The following is an 8,386-nucleotide window of genomic DNA, read 5'->3' as shown; positions in this document are numbered from 1 at the left end:
GTATTTGCAGGCACAGAAGTTTCCTTCAGGGGGAGGGTTTCACCCTCAGACTCGCAGAACAGTTTTGAAGAGCTGCTTTAGCCCAATTAACATTTATCAGCCTTTAGACAGAATTATTGAGGCTTCAAAAACGTATTATCTTTTAAAATCGTGGCTCCCAACCATCACATTACAAAAAGTTACACTTGGAGTCCTAGAGTGATCTAACCCCATGTGGGGGGCCACTCTCCCCTGCTCACGCTGACTGCGCCCACCTCCTGGGATCTTCCCACAGTGAGGTCCAGCAGCCTGCTCTGTGAGTGCACCCTTCTCCTAAGGACTTGCCTCATGTCGCCCTTAGCAGGGACTTTGACTTTAAGGATTTTAGAACCACCTTCTCAGTGAAGGAGTACAGACCCTACAGTACAGCGGTGTGGCTTGGCTTTGCCTAATTTATTTATGATTTTACTTTGTTCATCTCAACATCCACCCTGTTTTTTTTTTATGTAATGCTAAACTGAGAGTCATTCAGTTAAAAGCAAACTCATGAAGCTAAAAAAAAGGGGGGGGAAACAGTTAAAAAGGAGGCTGGAAGCCATTTGTGACTCTCTTTGCCTCATGTTTTGGGGGTCTCTATCTAGTTAGCATGAACTGAATATGTTTTCCCTCTGCACAGCAAGTCCTCTTCAAGCTCTAAAAATGCTCTCACTGGTTCTTTGGAGATTTCCTGGTGACTGTAACAGGGGGCTGAGACCCCATGTAATAGAAGGCAATCTTACCAAGAGCCTCCAGGAATTGACTAAAGACTATCACAGTGGAGCACAGGCTCAAGAGATCCTGATATACTTTTAAAATAACACCAAAATCTGCAATGCAGATTTCTACTAAATCATTTGCAAGAAAAAACATATAACTCTACTGCTAGACCAAAATTTAGGAACTTCTGTCAGAAGAAAGTTAAATGCTTCTCTCCCTTCAAATAAGACTCTCTTTGAAACTTGTTCTAATAGGATGTTTCTATGCCTTAAAGGAGCCCATGCACTTTCATCACAAAAGACATCGACCATTCATTTCTCACCATGTTCTTGACTATAGTATTGACTTGCGAGTCATATCACGGAATAGTCTAAGTTTCAGTGTAAATATGTCTGTTTAATAGTTCTCTCATTCAACAAATTATTGGCTATAGTTGCCTACTAAATAGCACAGTCAGTTTCCAGTGGGAACCACAAGGAATAGCATTTATGTCATTATATGGCAGCTAACAAACAGTCACAACAGACCCAGGGGAAATTTCTGGTTTCCAATTTCCCAGAAATATGGTTTTGAGCATTATACAAATGAAGTCATTTTTATTAAATAATTAAAATCTGGTTCCTCCACAAGAAATAATCTGTGAAGGTATTTTAAAAGAAATCATTGTTATTGTAATTAAGCCTCCTTAAAAGTCAAGTTAATTTTTTTTTTTTTTTGTAACTGAGGAACAGTGTATTTTTCCAGGACCCATCAACTCCAAGTTAAGTAGTTAATTCAATCTAGTGGTGGAGGGTGCAGCTCAGCAGCCCATGTGGGGATCGAACCGGCACTGCTTTCTAAACAATTGGGCTAAATGGTCGCCCAAGTTAAATTTCTTTTTTTTTTTTTAAAGATTTTTATTGGGGAATTGGGGGCATGGGAACAGTGCTGGGGAATTGGGGGAAGGGGAACAGACAAGTTGCTGTCATCTTGCTCCTCAGTCTAGTTGTGGAGAACGTTGCTTCACTGGCCCAAGTTGGCACCATCATTGCGCTCTTCTCTGGCGAGGCAGATCAGTCGCCGGCTTCTGGACGGCTGCTCACTGCGGCTGCTGGCCGCTCACGCTGGCTGCTGGCTACATACGGTAGCCCATGGCAACCCACTGCCACAGGGAGTGCAGCCTATGCCGTCGCCGGCGACTCATGGCAGCCCAGCTCCAGGTTGAGCTGTTGTTCAGCATCTTAGCTGTAGAGGGCAGTGTCACTGGCCCTCATATGTGGGATCCGAACCGGGGCCCTCTGGCATCCCAAGCGAGTTCTTAACCATCGCGCCACTCGGCCGGCCCCCAAGTTAAATTTCTTAATTTGATGACTTGCATGAAATGCAAATATTTTTTAAATACAACTAAGGTAATAACTATAAAATGTATTATTTTGTCACTCTCAAAATTGCAAGAATTGATTGTATTTATTATATTGGCTAAAAGGTTTGAATTCTTGAGCTGGCTGAGTGGCTCAGTTGGTTAAGAGCTCGCTCAAGAGTGTGAGCTCTGAGCAACAGCGGTTCGATGCCCAGCCCAAGCTGAGTTGCTGCTGAGCTGCCTACAGGTGGCAGGATGGCTCAGCTATAAAAAACACAAAAAACTAAATACCTAAAAGGTTTGAATTCTTTTCAAGTAAAAGCCTATAAAATAGAGATGATTGTCAGGATATTTTTTATTGAATAACTTCATTATTAGTGCCCAGTGAAAGTGTTGAATGAAATGAAGCATAATTCAAGTGACATAGCACACATATCACAGAGCCATCTCTTTTAGGCAAAAATTTTGTAAAAACTCATATTTTTAAAAAACCCAACAGACCTGTTTTCTAACTCCTTTATAGGGTTGCACAGAGGTTTTTCTCTTCTTTTTTTTTTTGGTAGTGATACAAGCTGGTAGGTTTTAGGGTCACTTTACATAATGTAATATTTGGTTTTCTTTTATATGCTATGCTTGTTGAATTGTAATACCTGGAAGCAATTTTCTTATATTCACACTATCCCTGCTTGTAAAGTGCTACTTCTGGACGCTTCTTTTAGAAAAGTGTCAGACAGTTGTGCTTAGCAAGAAAGACTCGTGTTATACTTTGTTCATTATAAATCTGTAATTTTGTTGATGACCACGGGTTTCAGGAGATGCTGACTGGGGCTGTTAGACTCATATATAACTCATTCATTTTCTTTTTTCTGGATACTTCTTGCAGTGGGAACTAGTAGAGTGATTACAGCAAAAGGCCACTTCACAAGGTGGAAAAAATGGCTTTGGAGCCAGCTAGACCTCTGTACGGCATGCTATTTAATTTCATCAAGCCATCACTTTTTTATCTATAAATTGTGGATAATAATATCTGCTTCCTTGTAGAACAATTTTAAGGATCAGGGATAGGCTAGAGAAAGCCTCTTACGCAGGGTCTGACAGATATTCAGTGTTTGTTACATGGTACTAGTGTTATTATTATAAAACAGTACAAATTTGGTAGGAATGGTCTGTCAAAACATTTAACAGAGAAAGAGTGTTGCTATTTATTATGTTCTATTGAACTTTCCAGAGGTGGGCGGACATCACAGTCATCCAGAATTCTGGTTAAAAATTCAGAGTCCTGGTTTCCATTCCAGGGATTCTGATTGCAGAGGGTGGAGTGGGTCCAGGAATCTACCCATTCACAAGTAAGTACTCAATATGATCCATAAGAGGGTGTCAGGGCATCACAATTAAGAAATATGCCCAAATATATTTTTTTACTAGTACTTATGGATTGTTTCTCTCCTGAAAAAATCTTTTCGTTTGTTTGTTTGTTTGTTTAGCTTTTTGGTGCATGATTGACTCTTTATAAAATTTAACGAAAGCTTTGGATTCACGCCCATGTAGACATGACCTTTATTTGTACAAAATCTTCAAGGATCCCAGTCATATACTGCCTGGGAGCCAACGGACCTCAAGTTAAAAGCATTTGGGCTAAGGAATTAGATATTAACCATGTGCAGTTTAAAGAACTAATTTTGTACTCTAGATTTTACAGAGTTACTGTGCAATGGAAAAAAATGTTGCCTTTATATCTCTATGACTTCCCAAATAGGCTTGATTGACTATTCTATAGGAGGGTTGTAAAGAATGGTTCTTCACAAAATTGAATAGTAGAATTCTAACAAGGAGCTGTTTATTCTGTGAAAATAACACAAGTGTCTACTTTGGGTAGCAAGGACTTCAGTAAAAACAAACTTTCAATGCCACAGATTCTACCACAGGTTTTGGCAAAACAGCACGTTTTGGCATTACCCAGCAAGCTGTACCTTACTTAATGCATCTAAGCCCCAGATGGAAATGTAAGGCAACATGCATTTTCTTTTTGCCTGAAATTGAAATGCTTCCATGATCCAATGTTCTTAGGAAAAAGCCAAAAACCATTTCCTCATCCCGGACTGGTTTACACCTCCAGCCTCGGTCTACACCATGCTCCTCTTACCCTCTGCTCTCCTTACACTGGCCTCCTGGAATTCCCCTACGTGCCATGCTTCTGTAACCACAGGGCCTTTTCATGTGCTCATGCTCCACCTGAATGCCTAGTGAATAATTACTTACTCACAGATCACAGCTAAATTGTCCTCCTGGTCAAGGTCAATTCCTGAATCTCTCCTTCATAGCCCTCAGCATAGTTCTAATTTTGCATTTATATTTCTGTGATCATTTGATTAAAAGTTTATTCCCCACTAGGCTGTAAGCTTCATAAAAACAAGAAACATAATTGTTTTTGCTATCCAGATTTTTAGGACTCTGTGCTCCATGACTATTAACAATATAGACGAATGAATGAATGCCTGCATCATATTTTATCAACCTAGCATGTATGACATAATAAACTTAACAACCCTCTAGGTAAAGATCTAGAAATACATCTTTAGGCTTCAGTTTTACTTGCATAAAAGGAGGGAACTTGAGCAAATGATCACTGCAATGATAATTTTAAAATTATCAATTTTAAAAATCAGCGATTCAATAACCCAAATGTTCATCAGCTAATGAATGTGTTAACAAAATGTGGCATATCTATTTGGTGGAATATTATTCAGCTATAAAAAGCAATAATGTACTGGGCTGGCCAAGTGGCATGTTGGTTATGAGTTGGCTTGGGATGCCAGTTCTGAGCAGCAGGGCCCCGGTTCGGATCCCACTTGAGGGCCAGTGACACTGCGCCCTCTACAGCTAAGATGGTGAACAACAGCTCGACCTGGAGCTGGGCTGCCGTGAATCACCAGCAACGGCATAGGCTGCAGTGGGGCTGGCCGGCAGCGGACGTGAGCTTTTGTGAGCTGCCGTGAGCGGCCGTCCAGGGGCTGGCGACTGATCTGCCTCACCCGGGAAGAGCGCAATGATCACAATACCAACTTGGGCCAGTGAAGCAACTAGACTGAGGAACAAAAGGACAGCAACTTGTCTGTTCCCCTTCCCCGATTCCCCAACGCTGTTCCTCTCCCCCAATTCCCCAATAAAATCTTTAAAAAAAAAGCAATAATGTACTGATACTTGCTTCAATATGGATGAATCCTGGAAATATTATGCTGAGTGAAATAAGCCTTTCACAAAAGACCACATACTGTATTACTTCATTTACATGAAATGCCCAGAAGAGGCAAATCCATAGAGAGAAAAACTAAGTTAGCAGTTGCCCATGGTTTGTGTAAGGTGGGAATGGGGAGTGACTGCTAATGGGTATGGGGTTTCTTTGGGGGGAGAGTGACAAAAATGTTTTAAAATTAGATAGTGGAGATGGTTGCATAATTCTGTGAATATACAAAAAATCGCTGAATTGTATCAGGTAAAAGGGTGAATTTTTGTATGGGAATTATATATCAATATAGCTGTTACTAAAAAAAAAAGTCAATGATCCAGTGGCTCTGTTAATTAATTAATGACTTTAATACTAAAATCGAAATTAATTTGGTAAACATTCTTTTGTTAGAAGTTCAAATTTTCAAAATGTTTAAGCCCAAGCAAAATATTCATTCTGAATATTTCTTCATTTGTTACTATTCTATATATTAGATACTGAATTATGCTCTATCTACTTAGATTCTGTTTTAAAACATCCATGAAACCCTCTCCCTGATTTCAAGGAGCTTATCTAATCATATCTGGTATGGTAATTAATTATAATACAAAGCATACAGTGAGAGTACAGAAAAAAACTAATCAGGGGCTATGCTGAGTCAAAGCAAAGATGTTGATTTTCAATTATTAAGGAGAGCATAGTATTTAAGTTGAGCTTTGTAAAGTTACATATGATTTAGGCAAGCAGAGGATGATAAAAGAAAAAACTGAGACAATAACAGAAGCAAAAGAGTAGAAGCAGGGGATGATGGGCAGTGAGAACTACAAGTGGATGACACACAGGGAATTATGGGAGACAGAACAGGAAATGTAGGTTGGGGCCAGATGACAAGCGGCTTGGAATCCTAATAGTTGTTTGTTTATGTATAGAATGTATATGTGTTCTGTAGTAACAGATGTCTTGGAGGCTCTAGGTAAGATATAAATCAGTTGTGTTTTGGGAAGATTAACCTTGAAGTGAAATGGATGAGTTCATCAGACATATGTGGAACAAGAGTCTTGGAATAGCCCACTAATCTTGGGACAGACCAACGGGAGGGCAGCAGGCTAAGGAAAAGGTAGCAGGAATGAAGAAACAAGACATGTCAGCATTGCAGAATCTAATGAAAATGGGGTTTCAAAAAGAAATGGGTAGCCACTCATAATATCTTTTGATGTATGCATACAGTCATCTTTGTCAGTTTTTTGATGTTTTATAACTTGTCAGAAGTTTCACAGTCAGTTGTGGGTGGCAGAGTCAAGACTGAAATCAAGTTTTCAGTATTCTTTGCACTGCATCATTGCTGTGGCAAAGAGGAGTCTTTCAACAAAAGGTTAAGAGGCAACCACTCAATTTTTAAATAAGAGTAGCACAGAAGATCTCTCAGAAAACATTTTCAGCAAGTGGTAGGGTGAAAAGGAAAGAAAAAAACAAACAAACCATTTATCAAAGTGCTAAGAAGTAAATGGGACAGATAAAAAATGAGCCAGTAAGTGAAGCGAACATGTTAGAGGAGTTTGGATTACAAAGGGAATAAGAAGGTGACAGCTAGAAATATGAATAAGTTTCAGCAGCAAGCTTCTAGCCCAGGACTAAAAGAGTAAAAGGGTACCAGGCTGTTAAGATCTAGCAATGGAGTATACCCACTGTGTAAGGTGGCCACATAGTATTACACTGAAGACTTGATATGAAGAAATAATTTACCACATTTCAAAACCTGTTTGGTAGGGACTGACCCTAATCAAATTTTATGTTCTCTCTTCACTAATTCATCTAAGTCAATGGAACTGTTGTTTGTCCTTGTACTTAAGTACATATCTCTTAAGCTACTGAAAGAAAAAACAAACATTAAATATTGAGAACATCCCTCAACTTTTGAAAATGTTTTAAATGCTAATTTGTATCCAATGTTTATGTAGTGCCTAACTCTATTTGAAAGCAGAATGCCACCTATTTGGAAATGTACCTTGGATGGATATAGTGTAACATAAGCAATGTTGGTGAGTGGATGAGTTTTGTGATTCTTATTTTATGATACTACCTGGCAGATGCTGATCATTGAAAATAAAACTTCAAAATACACATAAGGCTAATAAAATATTTAGCTGAAGCTTAATAGGACTACAATAGCAAAGGATACATTTAATATCATTAATGCTGTTAAGTTTACTGTGGGGTCACCTTAAAACACAAACAACAGACCTTTTTTACCATGTGTCAGTTGAGTTAGCATTTGACTTATTGCTGTTGTTATTGTTTCTTTAAAGGGCAATTTAATTATGCAGTTACTCAGCTCCAAGAAAGAAAGATAGCCTCATAGATGCAAAAGCAAGTGACTCATAGACGTGGTCTCAATTATCAAATGTCATACTTATTACATTCAAAATGATGACATCAAAACAAAAGAAGGGATCTGTATAGATTTTCCTACAGCTTCTCTATATACCCAACTTAACTGAGGTAGGATGCTAATAAGCTAGTTTCTGATTAGATTGGGTCCACAAAGTGAATCTACTATATTTTTAACACCAATTTCCTTATTCTTTCTCCACATATTAATACCAAGAGGAACCCTGACCTTTCACTGTGCCTGAAAACTAAATGTGTAGTCATACCTGGCAACTCTTCATTTCTTTTATAGTTTTACCCATGGACATATATTTAGAAACAGTCTTCAAGTAATTTTCTGAAAGAGCCAGAAATCATGAAGACTGAAAACTTATTGCTCGGGTGGCCGGTTAGCTCAGTTGGTTAGAGCACAGTGCTCATAACACCAAGGTTGCTGGTTCGAGTCCCACATGGGCCAGTGAGCTGCGCCCTCCACAACTAGATTGAAAACAATGACTTGACTTGGAGCTTATGGGTCCTAGAAAAACATACTGTTCCCCAGTAAAGTAAAAAAAAAAAAAAGAAAAAAGAAAACTTATTACTAATGGCCCTCTGTGGTGGTGTCAAGCAAATGGATGCTTCCTTAAAGGAAAGGCTTGGTATATGATTTTAAATGAGAATGGCCATTTTGCAAATCTGGAAAATTTGTTTTCTTCTAG

At 38.9% G+C, this 8,386-nt stretch overlaps 1 protein-coding gene and 1 long non-coding RNA gene across 23 annotated transcripts in view; one reads left to right on the top strand and one right to left on the bottom strand.

The window, feature by feature from the left end:
• Positions 1-8,034, top strand: part of LOC109390439 (uncharacterized) — a 17,004-nt gene extending 8,970 nt beyond the window's left edge. Inside the window, exon 3 of the long non-coding RNA XR_002125565.1 lies at positions 8,019-8,034. This is a non-coding gene — a long non-coding RNA (uncharacterized LOC109390439). The remainder of the gene's footprint in view (positions 1-8,018) is intronic.
• MAP2 (microtubule associated protein 2) overlaps positions 1-8,386 on the bottom strand; it is a 274,645-nt gene that overhangs the window by 106,634 nt on the left and 159,625 nt on the right. The gene's annotated exons all lie outside the window — the stretch shown is intronic.

Source organism: Hipposideros armiger, unplaced genomic scaffold (assembly GCF_001890085.2).
Source record: "Hipposideros armiger isolate ML-2016 unplaced genomic scaffold, ASM189008v1 scaffold_268, whole genome shotgun sequence".
NCBI lineage: Eukaryota > Metazoa > Chordata > Mammalia > Chiroptera > Hipposideridae > Hipposideros > Hipposideros armiger.
The sequence above is the reverse complement of the archived record's forward strand: the minus strand, read 5'-3'. Positions and strand labels throughout refer to the sequence as shown.